The sequence below is a fragment of the Macadamia integrifolia genome, chromosome 3 (genome assembly GCF_013358625.1).
Source record: "Macadamia integrifolia cultivar HAES 741 chromosome 3, SCU_Mint_v3, whole genome shotgun sequence".
Taxonomy (NCBI): Eukaryota; Viridiplantae; Streptophyta; class Magnoliopsida; order Proteales; family Proteaceae; genus Macadamia; species Macadamia integrifolia.
In genome coordinates this window covers 19,581,652-19,594,472 of record NC_056559.1, presented here as the reverse complement: position 1 = coordinate 19,594,472, position 12,821 = coordinate 19,581,652, and positions in this window count along the sequence as shown.

Here is a 12,821-nt window from a genome sequence, read left to right as displayed (position 1 = left end):
ATATTGCCAAGTAGGCAGTTTGACCACAGTTGTAATTGTGAGTGTTGGGGGTTGTTGCACCTTGCCTTCGTATCCCAAGGGTTGAAGCAGGAGAGGGTGCTCCTGAGTTTTGTTGGAGCTGAAAATCATAATCGGTGTTGTAACCCTAGTTCTTGTATGATCAAACAAAAGTACGAGCATGTCCTATCAGTAGTGAACCAGTTGTGTACTGGGCAAATAAGAAACCCAAAGGGGTATTGCTCTGTTGATGTAGGAAAACTGCCGAACCATGTATACCTTGTGTTATGGGTGTGTAATTGTGGTATTTGGAAGTGTGTGTCTTTTGCAAAGTGTGTGTGCATCTCTTAGTGGTCCTGACCAATTTGGGTTGAAGGCTGGAGTGCATATGATCTATAATCGGTAAAATTGGGATTGCCTTTGTCAATGGTGTTAGAGGCCGCCTAGAATTTTGGAGTTGGCAGTATAGTTCAGTGAGTCTAGGGTTTGTAAAAAGGGAAAATTTTTTGAGCTTACTAATTCAAGCTCCTATCAATAGCCTCCTATCAGTAGTGAATCCAATTCAACAAAGGAAAGCAGTTGAAGGCAGAGGCATAGTCAATATTGACAATAGAAGAATCAAATTCGGTAATCCTGTATGTCAGTGGGCTGAGACACAACCTCCTCAGTTTGAGTCAGCTATGCGACAATAAGGTCTTGCTCACCAACGAAGGTGCCAGTGTATAGTCAAGAAGGCTAGGAATGCAAGACTAGGCCACAGGGGACAAAGACAATTGGAAAATTGATGTCTTGTCCGAGGTAGAAAGTGTTTAGGCCTGAGGTTAATTTTGTATTTTCTTGCAAGAGGTCTTTGTTTTCTTTTTGCATTTTTTTAATAGTCTCCAAATGACCTTTTTTCTTTTTCTTTTTCTTGCTTTGTCACATAAGTGGTGAGCTCATTCAAGGTAAATTAGAGATTATCTACTTGCTTTTCTAATGCTTTATTTTCTTTCACTATCTTTTTGCTATTTTTGTATAATTCTAGAAAAGCATCATATAGTTCATCATATTCAAGGTTTTTTTCACAACTAAAATTTGGACAATCTGAGTTTGTGGAGCTTACCTCATTATCTACTTGATCGGATGTAGTCATCAAGTCTAGATAGGTTTGTTCATCACCAGACTCTTTTCTTCATCACTATTGTCGGATGAGTCATCCCAAGTTTCTTCGTAAGTCTCTATTAGTTTTTCCCACATTTCTTTGGCTGAGCTATACATGGATGTTCTGTTAATTCCTTCTCGCTCAATGCATATTGAAGGAATGTAATAGCTTTGAAGTTATGTTGAATTTTAATTTTATCTTCTGCTGTCTATTCTTTCTTTTCTTTTTCTACTTGTTCTTCTCCTATGCTCTTATAGACCTTGTATGGACATTCTTCAAAGATATTCCATACATCTAAGTTATGAGCACAAACAAAGTTTGTGAATCGGGTTTTCCAATAAGCAAAACATTCACCATCAAAGTATGGAGGTCTAGAGGTGTTAAGACCTTCGACTTGTTGGTGTTGAAATGCCACGGATCTTTGACTCATTTTAGAGAATATAAAGTCTCAGTTTTGAGTTCCCACTCAATACCAATTGTTAGAAACACCTAGAGGGGGGGGGGGAATAGGTTTTCTTGAGAGTACTTGACAATATTTTGATTTATGATAACTTAGAAGAAATACAGAAATAAAGTGCAGAATTAAAATAGCAAGACATAAAGATTTTATAGTAGTTCGACTTATAACCAAGTCTACGTCTACTCCTCTCAATATCTCTTGAGAGATTTTTCACTATATGTTTCTTTTACTAGGCAAGAAACAAGCCTTTACAATCGTCTTAGTTACGGGTCAAGTGTAACCCACTTTTGAGTACAAGCAAGAGCAATTCACAATCGTCTTCGTTATGGGTCAGGGTCAAGTGTAACCCACTCTTGGGTACAAGCAAGAGCAACTCAAAATCGTTTTAGTTACAAGTCAAGTGTAACCCACTCTTGAGTCTAAGCAAGTGCAACTCAAACCGCTCTTGAGTACGAACAAGAGCAACTCACTTCTTGAGTACCGACAATTGAAATGTAAATAAAAATACAAATTACAAGAGTTAAACGATGTTACCCGTAGTATGTAGAATAAGTACTCTTGTGTAAATTTGCAAGTGGATGAATGCAATGAATGAACATGCTTGCACTTTGAAGCTTCTAAATGAGGATAACTTGAATGGTTAAAGCTTCTTCTTCTCTTCCTCTTCTCACTCTTTTCTTAGAGCTTCACTCACAATCTCTCTCTTTCTTTTTCAATGTATTTCTGACTCAATTGTATGCACAAAATGTGTCTTATGATTATGTAAAGAGGTGTCTAAAACATTGCCTAAGAGTGGGTATTTATAGCCAAGAGAGTGAGTGAGAAGAGGTTTAAAAAGTCCTCCAACGGATCTATTTTCCCTGATCCGGATTCAAAATAGCCATTTATGACCATTGGGATTTGAAGTTCTGTCCTGATCCGGATTTCTGGATTGGAGTTTTCTCAATCCGGATTGATCTGGATCCATCTGGATTGAATCCGGATGCCTCTGTGAATCAGGTTTTTTGACATACAATATAGACTGTACAAAAATAGTCATATCTTTCTCGTCCCAACTCGGATTGAGATGATTCAAGTTGCGTTGGATTTACAACTCAATGTTATACAACTTTCATGAAGAGTCCATTTCTTAATACTGAATTTAAGATTACCCAAAATGCCCTTATTCAGGTCAATATGGTTTTCACAGAATTTCACTAGAACATATTTTTCCTAATATGTTTCTAACCACTTAGGGACTTTCATACTTGGTAAAGGTATGTCATAATGTCATTCTAATATGATGTTATGTAATGCATGAGGTGCTTGCACGTATATATGGAAGTTTATAGATTACATATAAACAACTATTTTATCCTAGAGGTCTTCATCTCCACTTGAGCCTTAAAGTCTTTATCATGACTTCTACTCTTGACACTTCTTCCATTCTTCTTGTTTGCAATTCTATGACTTTGAAGTTCATATCTTGATATCTTGAAGCTTGAATTCTTCTAATACCTTCTTCAACATTGATCCAACCTTGTTGATACTCCTCATTTGATGACTTCATCAAATTCGATTTTTGATATGAAGTCTCTGTAAAACAATACTTGAAGGCAAATTGTTGTTATCATCAAAACATGAGTGTGGAGGTGAAATACCTTCTTTGATATGTAATGCATGCTTATGAGATGCAGTGTAGTGCTTGTGTATGGTGTGTGCACTATTACATTGAGTATCACTGAAGGTCTTCTTATTCTTCTTGCAGTTGGTCCTCAAGAGTCTTCATGTTCTATTACATTGACCTTGCATGCTTGAAGTCTTCTACATACTTCAGTGTACTTCAAGCTTTGATGCTTTAGAGATCTTCTTCAACTCTGCTAGAGGTCAGGCAGCCTCGTGTTTTGATCCTTTACATCACACTTGGTATAAAATATTAGTTACATACACACTTGTTTGTTATCATCAAAACCAATGTGGAGAATGGTATAGAGTGGTATTCCTAATAATAAAAGGTGTTTCCACTAATTCCAAAGGGGCACTGTGTGGTCACTTTTGTTAAAAGTTGGATGTGGCAATGCTTCTGGGTGATGTTATGGGAGTGCTTCACAAGGCTTTGAAATGATCTACAAGTACACTAGTCTTTTAGAATGGATGCCAATGGCTAATGGGTCCCCACTTGTCTATGTGGCATTGATCGCATGGCAAGTGAGGTGTATATATCGCATGCATAAGTGATATGAAACACATGTAGTATGATAGATGCATATATATTGCAAGATGTATGGCATAATGCACATGAAACTATGATGTGGTATGGCATTATGTGGCAATGACATGAGTGATATGGTGATGCATGGCATGTAGACATGGTAGGTTTACTGCATTCATGATGTTTTGGGATGGTTGTATGACATGGCATCTGAGGTGCTAGCCAAATGGCATAACATGCCTAGTTGGACAGATCATAACCAAGGCAGCTTGTAAGGGTCGCGGCCTAGTAGTTCAGTCCCCCTCTCGAGCATCTGCAGGCTCTGCACCACTGCATCCCTGCTCAGGGTTACATAGGGGCCTATTTCCCGTGGTGCCTTCTTACATGTACCCTCATGGGTGGTGTTGAGAGTGGAACTTTCTAAGGGATTGTTGATGATGATCTAATGTCGGGGATTGGGAGGTATGATATTTAGGGTTTGGAGTCGCCACCTAAGGTTTGGGTCTAAGACTAGATAGATGGGCCCAATCTATGCAGAAAGGGCCAAAAAATTGGTCTGGTCCAAAAATATAGATGAGTGTCAGGTTACGGAGTTGGGAAGATATTAATCACCCGCTCCATCCGGTTCGATTGGTCTTCCTATTAGATGTATAAAATGAACATTCTCCCCTAATTAATCCTATACCGTATGCATGGCTAAATTGTTATTATACTACTATGTACACTACCACATGTGAGTTAAGAGTCTACATTTTACATATTGAGTCAGAAAATTATACCTGAGCTTGACCCCTATAATAAAAACATAACTTGAGCTGGGAGAACATTGGAGGCAGGTCCAAATCTACTTCAACAGGTTCTCTTAAACAGGGGTCAAGAGGGGTGGGCCACTGTTGAAGTAGACTTAGACTGCCTTTGTTGTTCTCCCAGCTTAGGCTATGATTTTATTTTTATGTCATGCTCGGCTTTGACACCTGGGCTAGTCTCCAATCTGTAAGTTAAATTTTATGATTTTTCTTAAATTTTTTATTTCACCTAATCATTAGCCTTCCTAGTATCTTGTAGTGTTGTGGGTTAAAGTAGAGTATCACGCTCTGATACCACTCAATCACACCTCGCCTCTATAATCATGGCTATGTGACATGGACACTATTCAATGGCCAACTAATCCTCAGAATCATAAATTTAGTACTTTAACAACACATAACTTACAAGATAATCTATTAGAATCACATAGATAATAGGGTCATATTATGAACTGCTAATGTTACCATAGTTAGTTACAGACATTGTTTTGAGATCACCATCAAATAAATACAGTATCAAGAATCAACTTTATATTTACATGAAAAGAATAAAAAAGAATATAGGATGATGCCCATTGTCCCAACAGATGCTTGGAAGCACAAACCTCACAGCTATAGTTCTAGTCGTGCTCCATGTACTCCTGAGTACATGACTCCTCGATTATGCTGAGTGGGATCTCACTCTGCTTTGATACCTGTACTCCTGAATCACCATCTAAAAAGGAAAAACAACGTGGGATGAACTTCGCAAGCCCTGTGAGGGGTGGAGGTGTACAAGCACACAGAACTATAATAGTTCTATGATATGGTCAAACAAGTTCTTTAATGCAACATGAGTCCATTTTAATTAATAAACTTAGACAATTGCACTAAGTCCAATCGCTTGGTTCGAGTGCAACACAACATAGGTGGTATCCCTCTTTAAGAGTAACCATTGGTCCCTCGGTGATACAAGTTAGTTGCAAGTAGGAGCATACTGGTCCCTACATTTATACTTCAGTACCCAGTAAGCCCTAGGGAGTAATCCCCTAACTACATCGGCCCATCTATGCAGCACTCGTGTATGACATTCACTCATTGTACAACGTACATAGTTTTTCGGAACAAACCCCAGACCTATTTGCTGGGATTAGTCAATACCTCATCCCCTATTGGCAATGGATTGTAGCACTAGTGTTGTGATCTTAGCTATGCATACTATTTATGAATGCAGTCATAAGATTCACAACAATACAATAGACATGCAACTAGGGCACACATCATCAAAATTCCCCCTTCAGCCTCACCGTGCCCCTCACCATGTAATGACTAAAGTATATTTGACAATTTAATGGGTTTTTGACTAAACAAAATTAATCTAATGGTTGATGGTATGGGTCCACCTCCATGGGATACATGTTCATTAATCCATCACTATGAAGGTGTGGACATTCATTGGAGTGGTTCCGAGGCATACGGGTGGGTAGCCGTGGGTCCCACATCCAAATAAATTCATTTGGAGTAGTTTAAGTGTCACACCTCAATTCCAGTAATCCCAACTTACTATTAGGAGTACCAGTGGTGTGAGTAAGATGCTTACCCGTCTTACCAACCTACCAGGACCTCTGATAGCAATACCTTAACATTCACAATCTCGCACACCGAACCAAATAAGTTACAATATAATCAGAGTATATCATAGTGGAATCATACTTAAAGTGGGGAATCATCTAAATGATACTGTATAATCATAACCATGTTATTTGTTTACAAATATCCACGACTTATAAATAATAACCTTAAAAAGGATACCATTCACAATTTTGTATCAGAATAACACAAAATGACACCCAACCACTCAAGGTGCCGCATAAGCACAGGTATTGCATGCACAGTCTTGGTTGTGCTCTTCCACTTCTGGCATCCACCAGTCGGTCACTCTATACTTGGGTGCGGAGATAGACATCCCATTGGTACAACTGTATCTGCATCATCATCTAAAAAACAATGTCCACAAGAGGTGAGCTCCAACTAGCTCAATGAGGGGTGGGATTCATACATAATCAAGCACAAAGTATGAGATTTAAAAGTAATCGCAAGCATACGGATCATCTTAGCTACAGGTCAAACACAAGGAGAGCAGCCACTTTATTTTTTGCTTCTTTTAGTAATGCAAAAATGCACTAATTAATTATGGTGATCTACTTCTAACTACCATCCTAACACAAATGCATCTAAAAGCGTCCTAACCAATAAATCTAGGGAAATTGAAATTGCAATAAAAATTAAACGACCTAACTATTCATATCTAACCCTAACCATTCATCATCTAGGAATTTAATTACTCAAACCATGCAATTAATAAGCAAATAACTGAAAGTAAAAGTACTGAAAAGTAAATAAAAATATGAATAAATGGGGCAAAGCCAGAGAGAGGCACACAAGTAGGTTTTTCTGCTTAGCCCGAGGGATGCACCATAAATAATATGAGCTTCCCTACTTGACCAGAGATTTACTCTTACAAGGGCTGCTCTGCTTAGCATTAGTAGAAGGGAGGCAAAGTAAATAACTGAAAGTAAAGGCAATAAAAGGATGGTTCTATGGCTAGAGAGGGGCAAAGCCAAATGCATAATCTAGCCATGAACCTTGGGGGAAAGGAAAAGCATCAAAGTAAAAATTAAAATTTAAATCCTAAATTAAAAATGAATGGGTAGCAATAAGAGGGAATGAGAGAGGGGATGAAATGACTTGTGAAGAAGCCTACTTACCTGAACTTCAATACTTGAACTTGAAAACTTGGTTGATAACTTGGTTAATTTGAGTTACTAACAGCCCTAAAAATCAGATCTGGACTAAACCAAATCTGGAATTGCAAGGCTTGGAGAAAACAATTATTAAAGCGAAATTTGAACAGAGATGCTCCAAAGCTTGGGTCTTATCACCTAGATCTAATCCTTGAACTAGAGATTTAAAATTATTACAACTTGAATAACATGAACCATAAAAATAAAAGACATTGCATTAACTAAATAAAACCAATTACAAAAGTGTTTAAAGCAAAAGCAAAGGAGAACTAAAACTAGAACTAGAGCATAATGAAAACTAGAGAAAAAGAGAAAGAGAGAAAACCCTAAAAAAGAAGTGTGCCCTCTCCCCCTTTGGTCGACTCTCTTATAAAGGGAATGGGGAGGTAGAGATAAAATAGGAAGTAGGGGAGAGGAGAGAGGAGAGGACGGTCAAAAGGGATCCTCTAGGATCATTTGATGAGGTAGAAATAGGAAAGAAGAGAAAAAAAAGGAGAGAATGGAGATAGGGAGAGAGAATCCAACGATTTGGGTAATGAGGTGGAGGGAGGAGAGAAGAGAAAAATGAGAGAAAATAGGGGAGAAAAGGGAAGAACACCCAAGTGTGGCCCCTCTTGGATTGTTTGTGAGGTGGAGGAGAGAGAAGAGAGAAAATAGGAAAGAAAGTAGGGGAGGAAAGGTCTCCCACGATTTCTCTTTTTGTTTCTTTTTTTTTCTTCTTTTTTCTCTCTCTTCAAACTTGCGCACAAAACCCCATTTGGACAATTTTTCTTACTTTGCTTTGATCAACCTTCTAATTTAATGAGAAATCTCGTCCATGCCTTTGGTGCTTTAAGTAGGTGGAAAATAGGAGAGAGAAAATCTTCACAAAATCTCTAAAAAGAGAGAATCGTTTAAAGTGGAGGAGAGAGAGTGTTTAACACCCCATGTGGGTTCTTCCATCTTGTTGGCATCTAAAATATTCCCCTAGGACAATTGCAGAAGGGTTGGCCTGCATCTTAATTTAGTTCTGGTCCATTATTCTTTTTCTGGCCTGAAAATAATAATCACTTGTCCGGGTGTCTTAAACGAATGTGTACTTTTAATGCAACACGTCTATCTTGCTCAAAATTTTATCCTCTTCGCATCCATAAAATGAATTGAGACCTCTTTATATGTAAAATTGAAGATACAATACCCGATAGTCCTTAAGGCCTTGAAATTACAAAACCTATAAAAAGAGAGTAAAACCTAAGGTAGCTCCATTCTAAATATGTAAAAATGCATGCTTTACTACCTAATATTTCACACATAAATGTGCTCATCACAAAACGAATAACATATATAAAATAAATCATGATGCCATGAGTACAAAAAGAAACACATAGTCCATGATGCAAATGATGCAATCCATTTGATTATTAAACCACCTAACAATACAACTAAGTCTAATAAATACTACTACAACACATTAGGGTGTATCCCTGGGCCCGACACTTGTACATCAGTCACCTAGCTATCCAGACCTTAGTCGTGATTAAGAGCCTGCTGATCTTGGTATGTGACCGTTGGTCACCTAGTAAACCCCTGATAAACCCCTCTTGATAGTCACAAAATCAGAATTACCATCGGCCACGCCAACAAAGTGTTCATAAATCTTTATCATCCATTACTCCTGTTAACTCTCCTTTTATTGAGGATGCAAGTGTGCCTCTTATTCCAGGTTCGTCTGATGAACCTAATGATTTTTCTGAAAAAGGGCAAAACCCTAACAGTCTTTATGTTCCTCCTGTCCCATTTCTTAATTGCTTGGTAAACAAAAAGAAGACTGCTTCCACGGGTAAAATTTTAGTAGTCTTCAAAAAGGTAGAAGTGAATATCCCTCTTTTGAATGCCATATCCCAGATCCCCGCCTATGCAAAGGTCCTGAAAGATTTGTGTACTCACAAACGTATTATTAGTGTGCCCAAAAAGGTATTTTTGGCAAGTAACATTAGTTTCATAATTACTTAGCATATGGTAGCCAAGTATAAGGATCCAGGGAGCCCTACCATAGCTTGTGTCATAGGAAATACCTACATTGAGCATGCCTCACTTGATCTTGGTGCAAGTGTGAATATTTTACCTTACCATGTGTACAAGCAACTAGGATTGTGAGAATTGAAAGCCACTGTAACTACTCTTCAGTTGGCAGATAGTTCTATTAAGATTCCTAAAGGGATGATTGAGGATGTCTTACTAAAGGTGAGAGAATTTATTTTTCCTGTTGATTTCATTGTGTTAGATACCAAGCTCTTTTCAACCGAGAATGAGATCCCAATAATTCTAGGAAGACCATTCTTAGCTACCAGTAATGCATTAATCAATTGCCGGAATGGTTTCTTAAGGTTATCTTTTGGTAACCAAACTGTTAAGTTTAACATATTTAGGATAGGAAAACAACCACATATAAAAGAAGAGATCAATATGCTTGAGGATTTTTTAGATTTTTCTGATGATTTAATTACTAACTTTGATATTAATTTTGATTCAGAATTTCAAGAGTGTGTGGATGAGTTGGAAGATGATAGTGAAAATTTATTTTCTGAAGTCTTGAGTCTTCGCACACCTGTGGATCCCTTAGGACCCCTTTCCAATTCCACTCCCAAACCTTCCATAGTTTAGCCCTCGAAGCTAGATCTTAAGGAGTTGCCATCTAATTTGAGGTATGCTTTCCTAAGGCCTGATCATTCTCTTCATGTAATGATTTTTTTAATTTGACTTCTAGCCAGGAAAAAGAGTTACTTAAAGTATTAAAAGACAATAAGGAAGCCCTAGGTTAGACCATGACTGATATCAAGGGTATAAGCCATTCTATTGTGCAACATCATATACATCTTATGGAGGATTCCAAACCATCCACGAAACCTTAAAGAAGAGCTAACCCTGTGATGATGGAAGCCATTAAGAAAGAGATCTTAAAGTGCTTGGATCATGGAATAATTTATCCTATTTCTGATAGCCATAGGTAAGCCCAGTTCATGTAGTGCCCAAGAAGTCTGGTGTTACTGTAGTTCCCAATACCAATAATGAATTGATTCTAACCTGTGTCCAATCAGGGTGGAGAGTGTGCATAGACTACAGGAAACTTAATGTGGTAACCTGGAAGGATCACTTCCCATTGTCATTCATTGACCTGATGTTAGAGAGGTCAACTGAACATGAATACTACTGTTTTCTTAATGGATATTCCGGTTATAACCAAATCCTAATTGCTTTAGAGGACCAACATAAGACCACTTTTACATACCTATATGGAACATTTGCTTACAGCCGTATGTCCTTTGGGTTTTGCAATGCCCCTGCAACGTTCCAACGATGCATGATGAGCATCTTTTCTGATATGGTCGAAAATTTTTTAGAAGTATTTATGGATGACTTTTCAATTCATGGGAATTCTTATTCTGAGTGTCTTCATCATCTTTCCCTAGTCTTGCAAAGGTGCATATCTAAGAATTTGGTTTTGAATTGGAAAAAATGCTATTTTATGGTTAAATTTGGTATTGTTTTGGGCCATGTAATATCCAAGAGGGAATTAAGGTAGATAGAGTTAAAATAGATTTAATTAATGATTTACCACCTCCTAAATCTGTTAAGGATGCCCGATTTTTTTTGGGCCATGTTGGCTTCTACAGAAGGTTCATCAAGGACTTTAGTCAGTTAGCCCACCCACTCACTGCACTACTTGCCAAGGATCAGACTTTTGAGTTTTTTAAAGAGTGCCTAGAATCCTTTAAGCAGCTCAGGAAGGAGTTAACCAATGCACCCATTGTTCAACCACCTGTTTGGACTGAATTTTTTGAACTGATGTGTGATGCTTCAGATTTTTTCATAGGTGCGGTTTTGGGTAAAAGGATTAGTAAGATACCCATTGTCATAGTAGTAGGACCTTAAATGATGTACAACTCAATTATACAACCACTGAAAAAGAATTTTTAGCTGTTGTGTTTGCATTAGAAAATTTTCGGTCTTACTTAGTTGGTTCCTATGTGGTGGTGTATACTGATCATTCTACTCTTCGATACCTAGTTCAGAAGAAGGATGCCAAAGCCCGTATCATTAGGTGGGTTTTACTTTTGCAAGAATTTGATTTGAAAATTAAGAATAAGAAAAGAGTTAAAAACCTAGTTGCAGACCCTTTATCCCGACTTTCCAATTCCTTAATTATCGATTCTCCAGTCAATGAGAACTTTCTAGATGAACAATTATTTGCAGTGTCTAGTGAACTGTGATTTGTTGACATTATCAACTTCTTAGTTTTAGGTGTAACTCTGGATCACTGGTCCACCCAAAATAAGTATAGGTTTCATTCACAAGTTAAGTACTTTTTCTGGGATGATCCTTATTTGTTTAAGATATATCTGGATCAGATTATCCGACAATGTGTTCCTAACCATGATCATGCATGTGATGGACACTTTGGATCTAAGAAGACTATCGTGAAGGTTCTCCAATATGGATTTTATTGGCCTACTCTTTTTAGAAATGCTTTTGATTTTTTTAAGGCTTGTCCTATCTGCCAGTCTTTTGGCCTTAACAATAAGAGGAACATGATGCCCCTTAATTATATTTTGGTAGCTGAGATCTTTGATGTATGGGGCATCAATTTCATAGGACCATTTCCTAATTCCTTTGAAAATTTGTACACACTTTTGGCTATTGATTATGTTTCTAAATGGATAGAGGCTATACCTTGTAAATCTAATGACCACAAAGTGGTGGTCAGGTTTTTCAAAGAAACATATTTTCCTGCTTTGGTACACCATGTGCTATAATTAGTGATAGGGGTACTCATTTTTGTAATAGGCATTTTGAAGCCTTGATGGAAAAATATGGGATCACCCATAAGTTATCTACCTCTTATCACCCCTAAACTAGTGGCCAAGTGGAGGTGCCTAATAGGCAGATCAAACAAATTTTGGAGAAAACTGTTAATCTTAACCGTAAGGATTGGTCCCTTAGGCTCATTGATGCCTTGTGGGCCCATCAGACTGCATTCAAAATTGACCTTGGTCAATCTCCCTACCGTTTGGTGTATGAAAAAGTTTGTCACTTACCAGTTGAGTTGGAGCATAAGGCTTTTTGGGCCATCAAGAAGCTCAAATTTGATTTATCTGATGAAGGAATTCATCGTAGGCTCCAACTATCTGAATTGGAGGAGCTTAGGAATGATGCCTATGAAAGTTTTAGAATTTATAAGGAAAAGACCAAAGCCTTCTATGATAAGCACATTCTACACAAATCTTTTACAATTGGTGATAAGGTATTATTGTACAACTCTCGATTATATCTTTTCCCTGTAAGCTTGGATCTAGATGAGATGTCCCGTTTATTGTTCATAATGTATATCCTTATGGGGCTGTGGAGATTCTGAATCCAGGAACAGGGGTAATTTCGAAAGTTAATGGTCAGTGTTTGAAACCGT